The 23,346-nt window shown below is 40.3% G+C and overlaps 1 non-coding gene across 1 annotated transcript; it reads right to left on the bottom strand.

Moving 5' to 3' along the window:
• Positions 1-22,771: 22,771 nt before the first annotated feature.
• On the bottom strand, positions 22,772-22,878 carry LOC114111008 (U6 spliceosomal RNA). The gene has a single exon (XR_003587139.1). It is a non-coding gene; the product is annotated as a U6 spliceosomal RNA (small nuclear RNA).
• Positions 22,879-23,346: the final 468 nt, after the last annotated feature.

The following is a 23,346-nucleotide window of genomic DNA, read 5'->3' as shown; positions in this document are numbered from 1 at the left end:
TTGACTACATGACTGGACACCATGGCCCTGCCAAGTTGATACATAAAATTTACTATCACACCACTGAAATCTTCTCCTTCCTTGCCTTTACCATCCACTTGCCTTTTTAAGGGGTTACTTTTCCCCTCCCATTTTCTCCTAAACCATGAAGTTTCTCTTCATCTGCTTTTCTTACTCCTTCCACTCATGAGACTCAGAAGTCCATAGTTCATCAGGCCATGAGGTTCTATTTCCAGGATTGGGTGAACATTCTTTCTGGTGGCCAACAATTGCTTATGAATAGGCTCCTAAGTTATCTTGGGCTTTCTGCTAATCTCTCCTCCAACAACCCTGGTGCCCAGTCCTTTGTAAAAACTCCTTACATTGTTGCAAGTCTATTGTCATGAGCCACCACTTATGCTAAAGAGTTTTACAGTAGGAAGCAGCTTTGCCAGCCTTTGCATTGGCCCCATTTTCTGGGGCCAATGACACCAACACACAGGTCTGTAGCTTTAACAATTTACTTTCATCCCTAATGAGGAAAAAAAGTGAAGTGAAAGTCACTCAGTTGTGTCTGACTCTTTGCAATTCCATAGACTATACAGTTCATGGAATTCTCCAGGCCAGAATACTGGAGTGGGTAGCCTTTCCCTTCTCCAAGGGATCTTCCCAACCCAGGGATCAAACCCAGGTCTCCCTCATTGCAGGCAGATTCTTTACCAGGTGAGCTGCAAGGAAAGTTATAAAGGATATGAGGATAAAGCTATGAGGATAAACAATAGGACAATTCCTGGGAAGATTTCCAAAGGCCCAGCAGTCCAGTGTGTCTCTGCTTGATTCCCCTTCTTACTCACCTGAAGGATAGAGACCAGACCATAGTCAGGAATTGCAGGAATTAGTTGCTAATTCTGGCAGGCTTCAGAAGCTTGTGAGGAAAAATAACTTTCAATAGGGAAAGCAAAAAAAAAAAAAAAAGAAATAAAGTAAGACAAATAAATAACAACACAAAAAATTTATAGACAGAGATTCAAATATAACTCTGTACTGTTCTCCCCTTTTCTTTTTTTAATCAGTCAACTGACAAGGACTCTTCAAGGCATAACAATCATTTCTGATACTTTTGCTAACATTCCCATACCACCTGAGCCCAGATCTGAGACCAGTCAGAAGCTGTGGGATCCAGGGAAAGTCACACAGACTCTACTCTTGTTACCACATCTGTAAAACAGAATGAGTAATGTGTTCCTCTCAAAATTACTGTGAGAGGTAACTGATAGAGTACATGGGAAAGAGTTCTGTAAACTGTCAAGTGCATCCAGACAGTACGTATTTAGTACATCTGGTAAGGTGTACTCAAGACATTAAAACAAGTCAGATATTTCATAAAAAGAAAGCAAAGTAAATGATTAGTTATCATTTTAAAAGTCAGAATAAGAGTAAATGAGATGAGTCAGGAAGAAGAATTTAGTCATTTGCAAGGTACCCTTACTCCTCTCCCAGTAAAAAATGTAGATGTGCATGTGTTTAGATTATACAGACAGATGCCTCAGTCAATTGCTTTTCACTTTGTCAGGTCAACATCAAAAATAATAATTATTTTTAAAGCTAAGAAATTCGAGTAATCTGATGGAAGAATTTAGCTGGAAGAGTGAAAAAAATATCAATATTAAGCACATATTTTTATACATACATATGTTTTATTTGGGAAGGAAATAACATGTTATTTCTTAGTGCATTTTAATTCTTTTGTGTATCATTGTTTCCCACCTATTGTTTAACTTTTTGATTCTCTTCTATTTTTTTTTTTTTTTATTTTGTGGTCAAGTGTTATATCATAGACCACCTTAGATTAGCTGAGAAAATTTTACTCGTGACAGAATTTGAAAGTATGCCACATCAAAGGTGGGCAAAAGAATCCGTTTCTTGGCTCTCCTCTCCTCGCCTTGAGAGTCTGCCCCAGTGGCCCCTACCACTCCCACTGGTAACCATCTCACCCCACTTTGAACCCAGGTGTATTTAGTATCTCTAACTCTCATCTGATTCTCACATGCCACTCAGTAACATAACATCTCTTTGCAAATTTAGATTTACACTTGAACGTTCCATTTCCCCTCACACCAGCTAATATTAATAGCTAACGCTAATTGACGGTTTTCTATGTGCCTATGTGCCAGGCAGAGTTCTAAAATTGCACAAGTTAACTTATTCAATATTTGAAAGGATCCTCTGAAAGAGGTACTATTATTTCTATTGCATATGTGAGAAAAACTGAAGGGTGAATGGAGTATTTGCTCAACACCCCAGAGCCAAGTGTTCTAGTTCTTCCAACCTCAGGCCTCCAGAGGTCTGGTTTTGAGGTTGAACTGAACTACTGAGTTATTGGAAGCTCAGAGATGTCAGTCAAGACCTTTCCTCTCATTGCTGGTACCACCAGCACCTCACCGTGATTTGCATTCAATAAGGGACAGTAAATGTCTTACGGTTGTAGCTCTATGAAAAGAAGTCCTATTGTTATGGAAAAAATAAAGAAACAAAAGGTAGGAAACTTATGTTCTACTAATGCTATTTTCATTGTTTTCTCCTTATCTTCCTTTTCCCATACTAAACTAAAAATTTTAGATTAAGCTGATTTGTTCTGAGTTCAGAATCAAGGAATGTTAATGATATCGAGGGTTTTCTTGCACTGATTTTTTTTCTTGGTATCAGTCTGTGGTTTGGTGGTGTAACTATAGAAACATGGATAGAAACTCCCTATTATGCAACAAACCACTTCCTGTGTCTGTTTGTTCATTTATCTGCAGTGTCTTAGCTAAACCTTCTCTACCTGAAGGGTCTTGTAATTGCAACTATCTCACTACGCGGAGCATAAACATTGTAGAGTGCTGAAGAGCACGGACTTGGTACCCAGAATTTGAGGTTAGAATCTTAAGGTAAATCCTGTGTACATAATATGTACCTCACTAGGGTGTTATGAAGGATTACCTATGTTAATCTATGTAAAGCACTTTAAACAATGCCATGCGTATAATAAGTACTTAAGTGTTTGCTATCATCTTTAAAACCCTACACTCTCAAGAAATATCCTCTATCCAGCCTTGTGCAATTAGAAGCTTCCATTCAATTCAACCCAAAGCATAACGAAATGAAGCCTTTATTCTCATAGAAACATTGGAACTTAGATTTGAAATAGAACCCAATGGTAAGCTGCTCACATTTCTCTGTATTATACCTAACAGGTAGTAACTGTGATTCTGCTTAAACATTCCCAGTGATGTAAAGGAAAATACCTCTACCTCTCAGGAAAATAGATTGAATAGCTTAATTCTGAATAAGCTTATGCTTTATACCGAACAGAAATCTCCCCTTCCGTGAGTTCCACTGATGGTTTCCAGTCATGGGTCAACTAAGCAGCATTCTTCTATTTCCTTGGGCAGAAGTGCTTCATGAATTCTTAAAATGTTTGATTCCATGTTTTTCTTTTTTTTAAGTACATTTTTGAGTTATTTGCCAAACCAAAATTCAAAAAAAAAAAAAAAAGGTGCATAATATCCTTGGGAAGTTTGCTTTGTTGCATCAGTCACACAGTTGTATCCAACTCTTTGTGACCCCGCGGACTGCAGCACGTCAGGCCTCCCTATCTCTTACCAGCTCCTGAAGTTTTCCCAAATTCATGTCCATTGCATCGGTGATGCCATCCAGCCATCTCATCCTCTGATGCCCTCTTCTCCTTCTGCTCTCAATCTTTCCCAGCATCAGGGACTTTTCCAATGAGTCAGCTGTTGGCTGACTTACTAATCACTATTATTCGCTTACTAATCATATCCATTTTCCAAGTTAAAAAGTTGAGAACTGGAGAGGCTAACTTTCCCAAGTATGTTATACACCTTATTTGCCAAACCGAAATTTTAAAAAAAAGGTGCATAATATCTTTGGGAGGTTTGCTTAGCCTCTCCAGTTCTCAGCTTTTTAACTTGGAAAATGGATATGACTAGTAAGTGAACAATTAGCACTTCTCATCTGGAGAAGGGAATAGCAATCCATGCCAGTAGTCCCGTCTGGAGAATTTCATGGACAGAGGGGACTGGCAGGCTACAGTCCATGGGGTTGCAAAGAGTCAGACATAACTGAGCGACTAACACCACCCTCCTCCCACACACACAAATGTCAGATGCACCTTTAATAATTATTATCATTGTATTATTGGCATTTGATATAAGCTTTTAGGAGGCTCCCTTAAAACCCTGTGACTCCATTTTGTTGCTGTAGACAATTCTCAGCTATCTTCTTTCTCAACCCAGTGGAAGACATCTTCCAGGCTTCAAACCCCAAACTTGGCCTTATAATAAACTGAGCGTGGGCTTTCCTGGGCTCCAACCCATTCAAGATAATCCGGCAGGAGTGATCACTCAACTTCCAGCAGCTGAAAATCTTCCAGAGCAGGTGTTCACATGCCCCAGTGGGTAGCAGACACTTTGGAAATCCACTGGAGCCAAGGTTTGCTAACATCAAGGTGTTAAGAGGCATTCCGGGGTGGTGTGACCCTGGGTCCTTGCTGCCTACTGCAAACCCTACCATTCCTGCACATCTCAGCTGACAGACACTCCAAAGGCCCCTGTGCCCTCAGATAGGAAGCTATCCACTACAGAACACATTTCTACTTTGGGGACAGTTCCTGCAGAGGCTGGAGACTAGAAGACTTGGAAGACTGGCAGTACTCAGTCCTCAGCTCAGTAAACCATCTTGTGTTTTCCCTGCTTATCTACTCAGCTCTTCCAGGCAGGAGCTAGAATCTGAAGGAAGTCTGCCTAAGCTTGGGTAAAATAATGTCCCCCTTTGGCTGTCTGTCCTGTAATATCTGTGGAGCATATTGTTAACTAGCTTTAAAAATTATATATGTGCACAGTAACATTTTTTCAAACATTTCTATTATAAGTTCAGAGCATACAATAAAAAGCTATATATGCCTAACCACTATCACCCCCAGTTTCACTGTCCACTGATAGCTCTCCTTGTAAACTATTGCAGATATTTCATGCTCCTATGCATGTAATTGTACATATATGCCTATTTTTATAAGAATATCAAGGGATTCTTATTATAAAAGTATAGATATGTGCTTTACATACATATTTTGGGCATTTTTCCATCACAGCAGAGATAGGGTGTTTCTTTCTTTTCAATGGTTCTATAACATTTTATTAAGTTAAAAAAATTTAACCAGTATTTTATTAATGAATATTGAGATTCTTTTTTTTTTCTTGTTAGTCCAAATGGTGTAAACTAGCCTCACAAGATGGCCTCCAATGAGCCTTTCTTCCTGGTCTTTGTGCCCTCTTCTATACAGTTCCCTAACTGAATTGGGTTGACCTGTGTAACTAGGATATTGTGGAAGTGGTCAGGTGTGACTTCCAGGACTAAATCCTATGAAGCGCTGTGGCTTCTGCTTGCTCTTTCCCAGATCGCTCGCTCTGATGGAAGCCAGCTGTCCTGTGCTGGGGACACTGCAACAGTCCTACAGAGAGGTCTTTGGGGTGACAGACCAAGGTCTCCTACAACTTGTCAGCCATGAGTATGAGTCACATTGGAACTGGATCTTCCAGCCTCAGTCAGATCTGCAGACGACTGCAGCCTCCACCCACACCATGACTACAACCTCGTGAGATACCCACCCAGCTAAGCTGCTCTCCAGCTCCTGACACACAGACACTGCATGAAATAATAATGTTTGGTATGACGTTAAGCTTTTAAGTTTTGGGGTAATTTCTTAGGCTGTGATACATAACTTTCATCCAAACAGTCATAACAATCATCCCTGTCTTACTTTTGTGAGTCTATGAAAGTCTTTAAAACCAATTCCTAGAAGTAGAATTACTAAATTAAAACAAATATGAATTTTAAATTTCACTTAATAATATCAAATTTAATTTAATCCTGTCTCACAGTGAATGAATAAACTTCCCCATATCTACCCTCATAATCACAACCCAGACTAAATTTTGGCCATTGTATAGGTTTAAAATTTTTTTTCAGTTTGGATTTTTTAGTTAGGTGTGAGGTTGAGCAGTTTTTTCATGTATTTATTGGACAGCTTCATATTTATGTTAACTGTCAGTTGATGTCTTTCAATCATCTTTACATTGAATAACTCTTTTCCCTGTTAGCATTCTTTGTATATTAAGAAAATTAGCCCTGTTTTATCTGTATACATATTTTCACCCATTTTGACATTTTAACTTTGGTATTACAGAAGTTTTTCAGAGTAGAAGGTTTTTACTTTCTGTAGTAAACTGTATTTTGGATTTTTATAAAAAGTTTTCTCTACCATTTCTAAAATTATTAAGAGAAAAATACTCACATTATTTTCTGGTTCACATCTTACTTTTTTTTTTAACCTTCTAGAACTGGTGACTGGAAAATTGAATCTCAAGAAACAAAAAGTAAAGCTCTGATTTGTAATATTTGCCAATTTCTGAAGTGTGAACACCCCACCATGATCAATTACAAGCTATTTATGTAACTTTACTTTAAACACAGAGTTAGAAAAAGATGTGCACAGTTGCCTCTTGTCAGCTGGCTGTATGCCGGTTCCAGTGCATCTCTGCACCAGAAATGAATTTTGACGTAAAGAATGAGGGAAATCCAGCTTTCCACCCTGCTCCCATGTAACTTCCCCCACATGTGTCAAATTCATTTTTTTCCATACTGAAGGGTTCAACTTGATCATATTCATGTCTTCTATATGTATTTGGGTCTATTTCTTATTTTTTTTTGGGGGGGTCTATTTCTATACCCTCTTTCATTGATTATCTGCTCCACCACACAGTTTAATTACTAGAGGCTTATCATATTCTTTAATACTTGGCAAGGCTGGCTCTTTTAAATAGTCTTCTTTCCCAGAGTTTTCCCTGGCTCTGTTCATATAGAGTTCTTACAGATGTACCCTTGGCTTAGAAAGGTTTATAGCTTTGCACTAGTCATTTAAACATTTAAGCCTCTGACTATGCACAGCTAAGACTACACCATAATAATACTTCAGTGATCGTGTTCCTGGCAAAACTCAGGAATGCTTTTTGGTGAATTCTTTCCTTAAGGACTAGTACAATACAATACAATTGGATAAAAGCAATTGAACAAAAAACTTGGTCATATTTTGGTAATATTTTGACATAGATGCTGTTAATACTGACTGTACATTTTTAGGTGTGTCTTAGACTTTCATGTTTATACTGAAGAATGCAAACAAGTTGTTAGCGCTGTTCCAAACTTCTGATTCAGTTTAATGGAAATAGTCCTAGACTGCAGTGTGAATTCCTTTAAAGAACCATTTGCAAATATTTGTTACTATGAATTGGATTTTAATCTCAATACCATTAAACTAAATCGAAATTTTAAAAATGGACTGGAGGCTGTCAGCTGAGGTCGATGCTGGGGTGCAGATAAGATTATAGCTTTCATTAAAATAGCTGAACGTTCATGCTAACATATTTATATCAATTACATTCTTCTTATATTATGCGTAAAAATATGTGCTTTTACTTCAACATAGGTTTTCACTGTTAAAACTGTTTCAGATCCACTGAGCTGAGTCTTCAGCAAGATGTGAGGATGGGTGGGGCAGAGAAAGGTGTGTCTAACTTACTTATAAAGTTGCTTGAGTTTCTGTCTAGGTCTTCGGTTTCCCCACTCACATCAACCCATGTACCTTGAGTCTAAATGCTCTTGTCTTCTGTGTTTGATTGTTCATTTGTTTTAATTTTCATTCTCCCCTCCCATCAAAAACTAATTTCCCAGTATAAAGATCAGTGGTTGCCAAAGGCTAGGGAACAGGCAGAGAACAGAGGATTTTTAGGGCAGTGAAACTACACTGCATGCTACTATAATGGTGGATATATGTCATGATACATTTGTCCAGACCTACAAAATATATAACACCAAGAGTGAACTCTGAACTGTGGTTTGGGGTGATAACAATGTGTTAATGTACATTCATCAATTGTAACGAACATTCTACTCTGGTAGGGGATGTTGAAAACATAACATGGGTGGGCCAGGGGAAGGCTGTGCATGGGTAGGGTAAGGGGTACATGGGAAATCTCTGGACCTTCCAATCAATTTTGCTGTGAACCTGAAAATACCCTAAGAAATAAGTCTATTAAAGACAAACTGGTCTCAGTCCCTTTGTCATACTAAAGTGCAAATGATGGATGAAGGATTAAAGTGCTGTCTCTTGTTAGGACCTTTGTCTTTCAACAGGGAAACAAGCTGTAAAGTTGATGGGCTGAAGCTTCAGTTCTGGCTGCAAGTAGATGTGAGAGTTTAAGAACATCACAGCCCTCTCATGAATCATAAAGAGAGGAGGGAGCAGAGATGAAAAGCAAAGGGAAAGATTGAAAAAGCAGAAGAATTGAGGGCACAGGATTTATGCTCTGATCTTGGCTCTATAATTTCCAGGATGAGTGATCTTGAGAACACCCTGAGACTCGTTTTTCTCACCTGAGTAACAAGCCTAATAATAAGAACATCCTATCGGTGCTTTAATGAAGATGAATTCAGTTACTATAGGAGGACATGCTTCAGTAATTGAATTAATAAAAATATGTTGGTTATTAGTCACAAAGAAGGCAGATGTGCTTTTGAAACATTTAGTCTCCAGATTGACAATGGGAGTCAGTCTGTCTGTTTTTCTCACCTTTTCCATTAACTATGCATCTGAACTTTATCATCTTTAAACTTGAGATAATATTTACTTCCCCAGGATATTTTAAAGATTAAAAATATATGTCTATAAAGTGTCTGTCTGTCCCCACTCCTATCCCAAGAAGTATTCCACAAATGTTTTGGTCATTTCTACTTCTTTTCCAGGGCTTCCCCTTCCCTGGTGGCTCAGTGGTAAAGAACCCACCTGCCAATGCAGGAGATGTCGGTTCAATCCCTGGGTCAGGAAGATTGCCTGGAGAAGGAAATGGCAACTCCCTCCAGCGTTCTTGCCTGGGAAATCCCATGAAAAGGGGAGCTTGGTGGGCTACAGTCCCTAGGGCTGGAAAGATTCAGACATGACTTAGCATCTAAACAACAGCAAGAATTTCCTTCCCAAATCCATGAGAGAAGACATTACTGTCTACTTCCGAAGTTCAACTCAATCAGAAGTCAAGCCCCATTGACTCTGGAAAGAAGAATCCTTGACTTTCCCACGACTTCTTTCAGGGCAATTACTGCTTTTTATCTTCCCCTGCTCATTGTTCCCATTGCTCACTCTTCAGTCCTATGGGTGGGTTTGTGGCTTTTGCCCTGACCGTTCTATTAAAAGTGCACCTATTTTAGAGGAAGTAAACTATGAAGGGTTCTTTGGACAGTTAAAAGTGAAGTGATGCATTTAGAAAGGGAGAGAATTTTTAAAACACTGAGCAACGATCAATTCTATTTTAAATAGCACTATTTACAGTTAAGAGCATAGGGTATAAATGAGAAGTAGAATAATTCTGATTGTTACTGTGGTATATATTTCTGAAAAAGATATTTATTCTTCTTTTCTTCATGTTTATATTCTCAGTTACCACCTGCTTGCTTGTATAGAATTTACTCCCTTTCTACCGAGCTGCTGGGTTTCTCAGGGAGTGGGGAGCTTCTGAACCTCGCGTGTGATTGCTTCCCTCAGCTTGGTAAAGAGATCAGTCACCAAGTCACCCTTTGCTCTCCAGTGATAGTTGCCACCTCTCGTTTTCACAAGAAATGATAAAACAAATGAGTCAGCCCCAAGGACCCTTCAAGAATGGCACGCGATGCTCAGGCTAGCTTCAGCTTTAGCTAGAGCTGAAAAGGTTTCAAGAAAATAAAATAAAATAAAACCTTTCAGAAACCCTTCTTTCAGACATACAGGCAGGCATCTGGCTTCTTTGCTGTCTCTCTTTGCTTTGTATCTGTCTTTTTGGATTTCACTTAACTTTAAAAAAAACCCACAAAGATATGATTTTTAGTTTGAACAAAAAAGCAGTGATATAGTAGCCTGTGATCTTCCTCTTTAAGGTAAGATTCTGCATAATTATGTATAGAGAGAAGGTATTTGGAATAGCAGAAGAGGGCAGACATGTTTATTCTCCTGATTTTCAGTCATTTCCTCATCAACAAGTGTAATTCTAGAAAGACCTTTTTGCTTATGCTGCATTGTTGGTTTCCTTTTCTTCTTGAGATAAATTTTGTTTCAATGACTTTTTCTTCACCCACTGGTTTTCCTCTGTTGTTTTTCTAACTATGTTTTTTAAAAAATCATATTTTTTTTGTTTTAAGTACTGGGAATGGTGTATACATTAAAATAATTGTCAATAATAGGTGAAAGACAAAATATGCAGCTGAGAAATTCTAAATGAAACTCATATCTAAACTACTTTTTTGAGCAGCTTTGTACATGATCACTTGTATGAAAAGGAGGTATTAATTTATGCGGTGAAAGGGAGAAGGATTTTAGTTCCTTTGAAATTTCATTACTGTTTATGTATACTCTAGAAAGAAAACAAACCAATAGCATTTTGAAATTATTCAGTCACTTAGCATAGTATCCCACAAGCATTCCTTCTTGTTTGCAGGAGTTCAGTGTCTTGTCATCAGACTGGGTAAAGTGAAGTTGTGGGGACAAGAACTTTGGGCAACAGGACAGTGGATCAAGTTGGTGGCAAAGGAAGCTTTGATATTAGAGAAACTGGTTTAGCCCAGCACAGAGCATAGGCAAAGCCAACTATATGTTTTTCCAAAGCACTTGTCTTTAAAAAAAAAAAAGGAATTTTAGTCATGTAAACAAGTGGGACTTCAGTTTTAGTGTTTATGTTTGTCTGTTTATACATTCTTTGTAATAACTCAGATCAAAGGGTTTGTATTAGATGCCTTATGCTTATGTAATTGAAGAAATCAACATCCACAATAAAAATGTTACTGAAGTAAAGTGAAGTCGCTTAGTCGTGTCCAACTCCTTGCGACCCCATGGACTGTAGCCTACAAGACTCCTCTGTCCATGGAATTTTCCAGGGAAGAGTACTGGAGTGGGTTGCCATTTCCTTCTCCAGGGGATCTTCCCCGCCCAGGGATCGAACCCGGGTCTCCCTCATTGCAGGCAGACGTTTTTTACCGTCTGAGCCAGCAGGGAAGCTAAAAAATGTTATTAAGTTATGGCAAATCTATGATCCACCCATCTGATTCAGACTGATTCAGGGTTAATGTGTGCAATGACCTGGTGACTGCCCTCCAGACAACTTCTGAAGTTTAGGAAGAGCCTGTAAACAATGCCGATAACAGTGCCTGGCAAATATTTGGCTTGGGAGTACTTAATATTTGCTGAACAAATGAATGAGCCATGAAGTCAACCAGCACGTAGTTATCTATGTTCCTTTGGAGCTAATCTTAGTTTATGTTACCAAGTGTACATGACAAGTTCTTTGTTTTCATTGTCTATTATCTTCAACATTACCTCTTTTAAACATCAAGAAAGGTTCCCGGCCACCCCCCCCCCCCCCCCACCCCCACCCGCAGCTTTGGTATTCCAGGATTTGATTTGATTGGTCTTGAACAGAGGAGCCTAGCATGGTGCAGTCCATGGGGTTGCAAAGAGTAGGACTGAGCAACAACAAAGCGCAAGACACAGAAGAGTGCTATATCCCCCTAGTCGATGCTCTCCGTGCCTCAGTTGGCCCTTTTTCAGTCAGAAGTGGAAGAATTCTGCCTTAGTTTATAAACAACGTCCCCGTAAGAAAACACACTGATTACCACAGTGTTTACAGCATGCACTACCTGAAGGATAAATGTTAATTAGTTGTGACTAGTCCTTAACACCAGGGATGTTACAAGATTAAGGGAAGCAGATGAGAAAGAGAAGCATGATATATAAGTAAGCTGGCAGAAGGGTGATTACAGGGAGTGAGCTATTATTACATGGTAATGGTTTATTGCAATAGGTCCTAAGAAGGCTTTTATAGTACATATTCATAGCACTTTGAAAATTCTGTTTCCTAAGGGAGGAAACAGAGGCAGAATTTGTTGACAGAGACACTCAGTACCGTATTTTTTAGTCATATCAGTTGAGTGTATATGGGAGTGAAGAATGGAAGCGCAGTAATCAGAAATCTTCCAGCAAACAAAAGCCCAGGTCCAGATGGCTTCACAGCTGAATTCTACCAAAAATTTCGAGAAGAGCTAACACCTATCCTCCTCAAACTCTTCCAGAAAATTGCAGAGGAAGGTAAACTTCCAAACTCATTCTATGAGGCCACCATCGCCCTAATACCAAAACCTGACAAAGATGTCACAAAAAAAGAAAACTACAGGCCAATATCTCTGATGAACATAGATGCAAAAATCCTCAACAAAATTCTAGCAATCAGAATCCAAAGAATGGAAGCGCTTTGCTATCTCAGGTTAGATATCGAATAATTTTGCTATTCTTTTGGGTAGAAATACAACTAAGAGAATTGATCCAACTGGGGTTTTAAAATAAGCATAGCAGATAAAGCAGGACACCGTGAAAGATTCTCAGATTAAAGGAGCCCTGTGGTAAGACTGTAGAAGTTTGACCCTGGTGGCCTCCTGAAGCAATGCTGGGCATTTGTGAGAGAGCTCTAGAGTGAATTCCCCCAGTTTTGTGTTTTTCTTTTAATTTTTGGCTGTACTGGGTCTTTACTGCCACACGTGGGCTTTCTCTAGTTGCAGTGAGCGGGGTTACTCTGTAGTGGCAGAGCATGGACTTCCCATTGCGGTGGCTTCTCGTTGCGGAGCGTGGCTTCCAGGGTGCAGGGGCTCAGTAGTGGTATCATACGGGCTTAGTTGCCCTGCGGCTTGTGGGATCTTCCCAGAGCAGGGATTGAACCTGTTTCCCCTGCATTGGCAGGCAAATTCTTAACCACCGGCCGACCAGCGAAGTCCTCACCCCCCAGTTTTAAGTCTAAATGTTTGGTCACAGGTTAAGTATTAATATAATCACAGAGTGTATCCAAAGAAAAACTAGTCTTTCATGTATTTAATTACAAAGAATAACAAGTAGCTAACTTTTAGAACTTTTTATTTTTATTTTTTACCAACTCTTTCATCTCTGGTGGAGGAACAATTTCTGGGGTTAAGGAATCGTATTGGATACTTATACCTCAGTTCAGTTCAGTTCAGTCGCTCAATCATGTCTGACTCTTTGCGACCCCATGAATCGCAGCACGCCAGGCCTCCCTGTCCATCACCAACTCCCAGAGTCTACCCAAACTCATGTCCATCGAGTCGGTGATGCTATCCAGCCATCTCATCCTCTGTCGTCCCCGTCTCATACTTATACCTATCCCACACCAAAAAATTTACGTTGCATCACCGACTCAATGAACATGAATTTGAGCAAGTTCCAGGAGTTGGTGATGGACAGGGAAGCCTGGTGTGCTGTCGTCCATGGGATTGCAAAGAGTTGGACATGACTGAGCGATTGAACTGAACTGAATGGATAAGCTCTGTTGTTACAATCCCAGGCTACTGCCCTACACCTTGTGATCTTTCTTTATTAAGCCCCTCTTAAATTATCTTAATTTGAGATTACCATCTTTTCCCTCCTGGAATCCTGTTATATTACCTAAGATCATGAAAGAGTATGAGTCATTCTCAGTGTGAGGTGAGAGTTTAGTAAGTAAGAGCAATCGGGGAAAGACAGGGAGAGACAGAGACAGAGAGAGAGTTCACTAGGGGATCACCCAACGTGTGATGATCCTGCTGGCCCAGTGGGACCCACTCCCTGGGAATGGGTGGTCTGCTGCACCTGGAAGTCTTACTTCTCTATTTCCAGGTAGCATCATTTAATACTGTAGCACTTTCCTTGGGAATCTACCACAAAACCCTCTAACTTTCCTTTGGTAACATCACCGTCTTTTTGGTCAGGGTTCTTTTTTTTCTTCTTAAAATTCGCCTAAGGTGTCAGGTCATTACATCATGGTAGCACCCACACCCTGCTCTCTTGTGAGTTTAGAATCAAAGTCATAGGATATTTGTCTGACCTTCAGTTCAGTTCATTTCAGTCGCTCAGTCATGTCCGACTCTTTGCGACCCCATGAATCGCAGCACGCCAGGCCTCCTGTCCATCACCAACTCAGACTCATGTCCATCGAGTCAGTGATGTCATCTAGCTATCTCATCCTTGGTCGTCCCCTTCTCCTCCTGCCCCCAATCCCTCCCAGCATCAGAGTCCTTTCCAATGAGTCAACTCTTCGCATGAGGTGGCCAAAGTACTGGAGTTTCAGCTTTAGCATCATTCCCTCCAAAGAAATCCCAGGGCTGATCTCCCTCATAATGGACTGGTTGGATATCCTTGCAGTCCAAGGGACTCTCAAGAGTCTTCTCCAACACCACAGTTCAAAAGCATCAATTCTTTGGCACTCAGCCTTCTTCACAGTCCAACTCTCTCATCCATACATGACCACAGGAAAAACCATAGCCTTGACTAGTCGGAACTTAGTCGGCAAAGTAATGTCTCTGCTTTTGAATATGCTATCTAGGTTGGTCATAACTTTTCTTCCAAGGAGTAAGAGTCTTTTAATTGCATGGCTGCAGTCACCATCTGCAGTAATTTTGGAGCCCCCCAAAATAAAGTCTGACATTGTTTCCACTGTTTCCCCATCTATTTCCCATGGAGTGATGGGACCAGATGCCATGATCTTTGTTTTCTGAATGTTGAGCTTTAAGCCAACTTTTTCACTCTCCTCTTTCACTTTCATCAAGAGGCTTTTTAGTTCCTCTTCACTTTCTGCCATAAGGGTGGTGTCATCTGCATATCTGAGGTGATTGATATTTCTCCCGGCAATCTTGATTCCAGCTTGTGTTTCTTCCAGTCCAGCGTTTCTCATGATGTACTCTGCATGGAAGTTAAATAAGCTGGGTGACAATACACAGCCTTGACGTACTCCTTTTCCTATTTGGAACCAGTCTGTTGTTCCATGTCCAGTTCTAACTGTTGCTTCCTGACCTGCATACAGATTTCTGAAGAGGCAGGTCAGGTGGTCTGTATTTCCATCTCTTTCAGAATTTTCCACAGTTTATTGTGATCCACACAGTCAAAGGCTTTGGCATAGTCAAGAAAGCAGAAATAGATGTTTTTCTGGAACTCTCTTGCTTTTTCGATGATCCAGCAGATGTTGGCAATTTGATCTCTGATTCCTCTGCCTTTTCTAAAACCAGCTTGAACATCTGGAAGTTCACAGTTCACGTATTGCTAAAGCCTGGAGAATTTTGAGCATTACTTTACTAGCATGTGAGATGAGTGCAATTGTGCGGTAGTTTGAGCATTCTTTGGTATTGCTTTTCTTTGGGATTGGAATGAAAACTGACCTTTTCCAGTCCCATGACCACTGCTGAGTTTTCCAATATGTTGGCATATTGAGTGTAGCACTTTCACAGCATTATCTTTCAGGATTTGAAATAGCTCCACTGGAATTCCATCACCTCTACTAGCTTTGTTTGTAGTGATGTTTTCTAAGGCCCACTTGACTTCACATTCCAGGATGTCTGGCTCTAGATGAGTGATCACACCATTGTGATTATCCTGGTCGTTAAAATCTTTTTTTTTGCACAATTCTTCTGTGTATTCTTGCCACCTCTTCTTAATATCTTCTGCTTCTGTTAGGTCCATACCATTTCTGTACCTTCCTGGTTATCTATTTTATATATAGTAGTTTGTATATGTCAATCCCAATTTCCCAATTTATTCCTTCCCCCTTTTGCCCTCTGGTAACCATAAGTTTGTTTTTTACATCGGTGACTCTATTTCTGTTTTGTAAATAAGTTCATTTGTATCTTTCTTTAGATTCCACTTTTTAGATTCCATTTTTAGATATGCATATAAGTGACATCATATGTTATCTGTTGTACAGCACAGGGAACTCTACTTAGTACTCTGTAATGACCTATGTAGGAAAAGAATCTTAAAAGATTCATATATGTATATGTATAACTGATTCACTTAGCTGTACAGCAGGAACTAACACAACATTGTAAGTCAACTATGTGTGTGTGTGCACTTAGTCGCTCAGTCATGTTCAACTCTTCCCAACCTCATGGACTATAGCCCACCAGGCTCCTCTGTCCATGGAATTCTCCAGGAAAAAATCCTGGACTGGGTAGCCATTCCTTTCTCCAGAGGATCTTCCCAACCCAAAGATTGAACTCAGGTCTCGGGCATTGCAGACTGACTCCACAGTCCGAGCCACCAAGGAAGCCAAATTAACTATATGTCTATAAAGATGAAAACAAACAAACAAAACAAAAGAATCAAAGTCAAAGGGTTTTTAAGTTGTTTGAAGCCATGTAGTACAGCTTCCTCATTTCACACGTAAGAATCTGAGGTTTCTGTAGCCAATGCGGAAGGGGCTCGTGCAAAGCCCCACCACAGCGTGTGGTTATCCCAGTCTTAGAAACCTGAAGCCCTGTTTTCCCTGGTCTAATTTCTCTGTCCAGAGACTTTGGGCTTAACAGGTGATGCTATTCAGATTAGAGGTCTGAGGGACAAAGGCCTCCATGGGGAGTTTTGCAGAACAAATAGGGAGAAGAGAAAAATACAAAACAGGGAAACTGTTTTTAACTCCTGTGAGAATTTTCTGAGGTATGCTTTGAGGACTGTGCTTTCCCAGGAATCCTGCCACAATCCAGCCAACAAAACCTCTTGCCATTTTTTTCCAATAGTGTGGATGTTTTCAGCAAATAGTCAGGGTTATGTATGAGGCAGGGAGCTTAAGAAAGCTGTTCACTTCCTACCCTGCTTTGCTTTAGTCATGCCCAGTGAATGAGGGCTCCAGGGGAACTCAGAGGCCGTGTGTGCAAGGCTGAGCTGGACTTAAGCTCTGACCTGTTAGTTACTGGAAATAATCCTCTGAGTGGAGCCAATGAATGTTCAAGAATTGCTATCAATCCTTGGATCCCAGGGTTATTCATTATAATTAAAATTTATTCTTAATGTAATATACCTGGTCTTTAACACTAATATTTTACTTTTAAATGTGGCAGTCTGGGGACTTCCCTGGTGGCCCAGTGGTTATGACTCTATGCTTCTACTGCATGGGGCACAGGTTCGATCCCTGCTTGGGAAAGTAATACCCTACCTAGTAATACCCTATTTATTTGCCCCCAAATAAATAAAGAGTGAAGAGTATTTTTTTAAATTTATGTTTATTTTTTTATTTTTTTAAATTTTAATTTTTACTTTATTTTACTTTACAATACTGTATTGGTTTTGCCATACATTGACATGAATCCACCATGGGTGTACATGCGTTCCCAAACATGAACCCCCCTCCCACCTCCCTCCCCATATCATCTCTCTGGGTCATCCCCGTGCACCAGCCCCAAGCATCCTGTATCCTGCATCTTTAATCTAGCAATCTCAGAGGCAGAATATGCTTGTGACTCCCTTCAGTAAAAGAGATGCTTTCTTAACCATTTAAATAAAAATTGGAAATACTGAAATGGCATTCTTTAATTTTATCTCCATTGTATCATCATTTTATAGCATTCTTTTGTGTATACATCTACTAACTTCAAAGGGCAGAACCTGAGATTTGATGAGCTAACAAAAGTTGGCAGAAAAAAGGATAGATTAGTAATTTGGATGTCTGGAAGGACATACTTTCATACACTGTATTGGTTTCCTAGGTCTAGCATGACAAAGTACTGGGTGGCTTACAGAAACAAATCTATGGTTTCATAGATCTGGAGACCTGAAGTTTGAAGGCAAGGTGTCAGCAAGGCCATGGTCCTTCCGAGGGGCCTAGGAAAGTGTCTGTTTGGAGGTCTCTCTCCCAGCTTCCAGCATTCCTTGGCTTGCAGATGACCATTTTCTCTCTGTGTCACTTCACATCGTCTTCCATCTGCATGCTCAGTCACTTCAGTTGTGTCCGACTCTTTGTCCTCATGGACTGTAGCCCGCCAGGTTCCTCTGTCCATGGGATTCTTTAGGCAAGAATACTGGAGTGGGTTGCCATGCCCTCCTCCAGGGGATCTTCCTGAACCAGAGCTCAAACCTGCATCTCCTGAATCTTCTGCATTGCAAGTAGGTTCTTTCCTGCGGTGCCACTGGGGAAGCCCTCTGGGTCTGTGTCCAAATTTCCCCCTTTTATACCGACATCAGTCATACTGGAATAAAGCCCACCCTAGTTACCCTATTTGATTATAAAGACCTTGTCTTCAAATAAAGTCACATTCTAAGGTACTGGGGGTTAAGACTTCAACACATCTTTTTTGAGGGGGACACAACTCATACCATGACAATATAGTCTGTTGAAATTGAACGGAATTACTTCTCAAGATTGCTGAACTACTCAGACCCAATCGTTCTGATGGGACTTTTCACCAACTCACCTAGAGCCCACCTTTCCTTGGTGTGCTGCTTATGGCAGGTTAGGATACAACTGTGTGTTTAAAATTAGTGATCTTGAGGCATATGCTGGTGGGGCTGGCTGTTTTTCTTTCTGCCCTTTCTGAGTTGCATGTGAAAGTGAGACATTGCTTAAAAATTAATGACAGCGGGATGCTTGTCTTGTACTCCAAGTCATAAGACTGTGGCTTCAGGCAGAGCTGCAAAAGTTGAAAAATCACAGAACAAAAATGCACTTTTTGGGAAATTTGGTTAGAAGATAGACAGTGTTGTGTTTTGTAATGATTATATTCTTATCCAAAGTTGCTAATAATATTTGTTTCTTTTGGGTTAAGCATTCTCCTTTCTTTAAAGGGGAATGGGGCTTTCCTGGTGACTCAGATGGTAAAGTATCTGCCTGCGATGCGGGAGACCTGGGTTTGATCCCTGGGTAGAGAAAGATTCTCCTGGAGAAAGGAATGGTTACCCACTCCATATTCTTGCCTGGAGAAACCCATGGTCAGAAGAGCCTGGTGGGCAACAGTCCTTGGGGTTACAAAGAGTTGGACATGACTGAGTGACTAACACTTTACCTCACTTTCTTTAAAAATAAAAGATACAAAATAATTCCTAATTATGTATTTTCTAACTATGTGAAAATGTCTACATTTCAGAAAAGGTTTTACATGGCTAAAATATTGGGATGGCCAAAAAGTTTGATTAAAGTATTTTGTAAGATGTTATGGAAAGACCAAGATGAACTTTTTGGTCAACTCAGTACAAGAGGATACAAAATTTTAGTATTATTCAAGGACTCTACAGGCATTTTGATTCACTTCAGTTCAGTCGCTCAGTTGTGTCCGACTCTTTGCGACCCCATGAATCGCAGCACACCAGGCCTCTCTGTCCATCACCAACTCCTGGAGTTCATGCAGATTCATGTTCATCAAGTCAGTGATGCCATTCAGCCACCTCATCCTCTGTCGTCCCCTTCTCCTCCTGTCCCCAATCCCTCCCAGCATCAGAGTCTTTTCCAATGAGTCAACTCTTCGCACAAGGTGGCCAAACTACTGGAGTTTCAGCTTTAGAACCATTTCTTCCAAAGAAATCCCAGGGCTGATCTCCTTCAGAATGGACTGGTTGGATCTCCTTGCAGTCCAAGGGACTTTCAAGAGTCTTCTCCAACACCACAGTTCAAAAGCATCAATTCTTCGGCACTCAGCTTTCTTCACAGTCCAACTCTCTCATCCATACATGACCACAGGAAAAATCATAGCCTTGACTAGTCGGACCTTAGTTGGCAAAGTAATGTCTCTGCTTTTGAATATGCTATCTAGGTTGGTCATAACTTTTCTTCCAAGGAGTAAGCATCTTTTAATTGCATGGCTGCAGTCACCATCTGCAGTGATTTTGGACCCCCCCAAAATAAAGTCTGACGCTGTTTCCACTGTTTCCCCATCTATTTCCCATGGAGTGATAGGATCAGATGCCATGATCTTCATTTTCTGAATGTTGAGCTTTAAGCCAACTTTTTCACTCTCCACTATCACTTTCATCGAGAGGCTTTTGAGTTCCTCTTCATTTTCTGCCATAAGGGTGGTGTCATCTGCATATCTGAGGTTATTGATATTTCTCCTGCAATCTTGATTCCAGCTTGTGTTTCTTCCAGTCCAGCGTTTCTCATGATGTACTCTGCATAGAAGTTAAATAAGCAGGGTGACAATACACAGCCTTGACGTACTCCTTTTCCTATTTGTAACCAGTCTGTTGCTCCATGTCCAGTTCTAACTGTTGCTTCCTGACCTACATACAGATTTCTCAAGAGGCAAGTCAGGTGGTCTGGTATTTCCATCTCTTTCAAAATTTTCCACAGTTTATTGTGATCCACACAGTCAAAGGCTTTGGCATAGTCAAGAAAGCAGAAATAGATGTTTTTCTGGAACTCTCTTGCTTTTTCGATGATCCAGCAGATGTTGGCAATTTGATCTCTGGTTCCTCTGCCTTTTCTAAAACCAGCTTGAACATCTGGAAGTTCACAGTTCACGTATTGCTAAAGCCTGGCTTGGAGAATTTTGAACATTACTTTACTAGCATGTGAGATGAGTGCAATTGTGCGGTAGTTTGAGCATTCTTTGGTATTGCTTTTCTTTGGGATTGGAATGAAAACTGACCTTTTCCAGTCCTATGGCCACTGCTGAGTTTTCCAATATGTTGGCATATTGAGTGTAGCACTTTCACAGCATCATCTTTCAGGATTTGAAATAGCTCCACTGGAATTCCATCACCTCCACTAGCTTTGTTCGTAGTGATGCTTTCTAAGGCCAACTTGACTTCACATTCTAGGATGTCTGGCTCTAGATGAGTGATCACACCATTGTGATTATCTGGGTCATGAAGATCTTTTTCGTACAGTTCTTCTGTGTATTCTTGCCATATTCAAATGTATGGAAACATTTGCTTTTTTTTAAATTTTATTTTTACTTTAGTTTACTTTTCAATACTGTATTGGTTTTGCCATACATTGACATGAATCCACCACGGGTGTATACGAGCTCCCAATCCTGAATCCTCCTTCCACCTCCAACCCCATATCATCTCTCTGGATCATCCCCATGCACCAGCCCCGAGCATCCTGTATCCTGGATCAAACATAGACTGGCACTTCATTTCTTACACGATAGTATACATGTTTCAATGCCATTCTTTCAAATCATCCCACCCTCTCCCTCTCCCTCAGAGTCCAAAAGTCTATTCTATACATCTGTGTCTCTTTTGCTGTCTCGCATACAGGGTCATCATTACCATCATTCTAAATTCCGTATATATGTGTCAGTATACTGTATTGGTGTTTTTCTTTCTGGCTTACTTCATTCTGTATAATCGGCTCCAGTTTCATCCATCTCATTAGAACTGATTCAAATATAGTCTTTTTAATGGCTGAGTAATACTCCATTGTGTATATGTACCACAGCTTTCTTATCCATTCGTCTGCTGATGGACATCTAGGTTGCTTCCATGTCCTGGCTATTTTTTTTTTCTTTTTCTTTATTTTTTTTTAAATTTTAAAATCTTTAATTCTTACCTGTGTTCCCAAACATGACCCCCCCTCCCACCTCCCTCTCCACAACATCTCTCTGGGTCATCCCCATGCACCAGCCCCAAGCATGCTGCACCCTACGTCAGACATGGACTGGCGATTCAATTCTTACGTGATAGTATACATGTTTCAATGCCATTCTCCCAAATCATCCCACCCTCTCCCTCTCCCTCTGAGTCCAAAAGTCCATTATACACATCTGTGTCTTTTTTCCTGTCTTGCATATAGGGTCGTCATTGCCATCTTCCTAAATTCCATATATATGTGTTAGTATACTGTATTGGTGTTTTTCTTTCTGGCTTACTTCACTCTGTATAATTGGCTCCAGTTTCATCCATCTCATCAGAACTGATTCAAATGAATTCTTTTTAACGGCTGAGTAATACTCCATTGTGTATATGTACCACTGCTTTCTTATCCATTCATCTGCTGATGGACATCTAGGTTGTTTCCATGTCCTGGCTATTATAAACAGTGCTGTGATGAACATTGGGGTACACGTGTCTCTTTCAATTCTGGTTTCCTCAGTGTGTATGCCCAGCAGTGGGATTGCTGGGTCATAAGGCAGCTCTATTTGTAATTTTCTAAGGAATCTCCACACTGCTCTCCATAGTGGCTGTACTAGTTTGCATTCCCACCAACAGTGTAAGAGGGTTCCCTTTTCTCCACATCCTCTCCAGCATTTACTGCTTGTAGACTTTTGGATCGCAGCCATTCTGACTGGTGTGAAATGGTACCTCATTGTGGTCTTGATTTGCATTTCTCTGATAATGAGTGATGTTGAGCATCTTTTCATGTGTTTGTTAGCCATCCGTATGTCTTCTTTGGAGAAATGTCTATTTAGTTCTTTGGCCCATTTTTTGATTGGGTCATTTATTTTTCTGGAGTTGAGCTGCATAAGTTGCTTGTATATTTTTGAGATTAGTTGTTTGTCAGTTGCTTCATTTGCTATTGTTTTCTCCCATTCAGAAGGCGGTCTTTTCACCTTACTTATAGTTTCCTTTGTTGTGCAGAAGCTTTTAATTTTAATTAGATCCCATTTGTTTATTTTTGCTTTTATTTCCAGTATTCTGGGAGGTGGATCATAGAGGATCCTGTTGTGATTTATGTCGGAGAGTGTTTTGCCTATGTTCTCCTCTAGGAGTTTTATAGTTTCTGGTCTTACTTTTAGATCTTTAATCCATTTTGAGTTTATTTTTGTGTGTGGTGTTAGAAAGTGATCTAGTTTCATTCTTTTACAAGTAGTTGACCGGTTTTCCCAGCACCACTTGTTAAAGAGGTTGTCTTTACTCCATTGTATCTTCTTGCCTCCTTTGTCGAAGATAAGGTGTCCATAGGTGTGTGGATTTAAAAATATGGAATGCTTCATGAATTTGCATGTCATCCTTGAGCAGGGGCCATGCTAATCTTCTCTGTATCGTTCCAATTTTAGTATATGTGCTGCCGAAGCGAGCACACATTTGCTTTTTTTAGACCAGTAAAATCAGAAACACAGGAATTTGCAAAATGACATGTCTTAGTGTAATCAAAACTCAGTTTGCCATTTTTTAATTGTCACCTAGGCAACCCCAGTACTACTGCTTATACTGCTACTAATGCTGATACTCCTACTATTAATAACAGCTGATGTTTACTGAGGACATATTCTGTGTCAGGCACTGTTCCAAGTGCTTTGGCACTTTGGAGGCCAGTCTGTGTAGGGCCAAAGATGTATAGGGACAAATCTATATCTAGTGTGGACAAATCTATATCTCCCAGCTGATGGACTAGGGGACATAGACATCCTGAGGGAATGAGGAGTATCACTCAAGTCTTGAGTATTGATGCTGGAGAGGTTCCCCTATGAAGAAACATTTAAAGAACCTGAATGTTGGCCCATATGAGTCACCTTCACCATCCCCCACACCCAAAGAACATAGTCATT

Source organism: Ovis aries, chromosome 1 (assembly GCF_016772045.2).
Source record: "Ovis aries strain OAR_USU_Benz2616 breed Rambouillet chromosome 1, ARS-UI_Ramb_v3.0, whole genome shotgun sequence".
Lineage (NCBI taxonomy): Eukaryota > Metazoa > Chordata > Mammalia > Artiodactyla > Bovidae > Ovis > Ovis aries.
The sequence above is the reverse complement of the archived record's forward strand: the minus strand, read 5'-3'. Positions and strand labels throughout refer to the sequence as shown.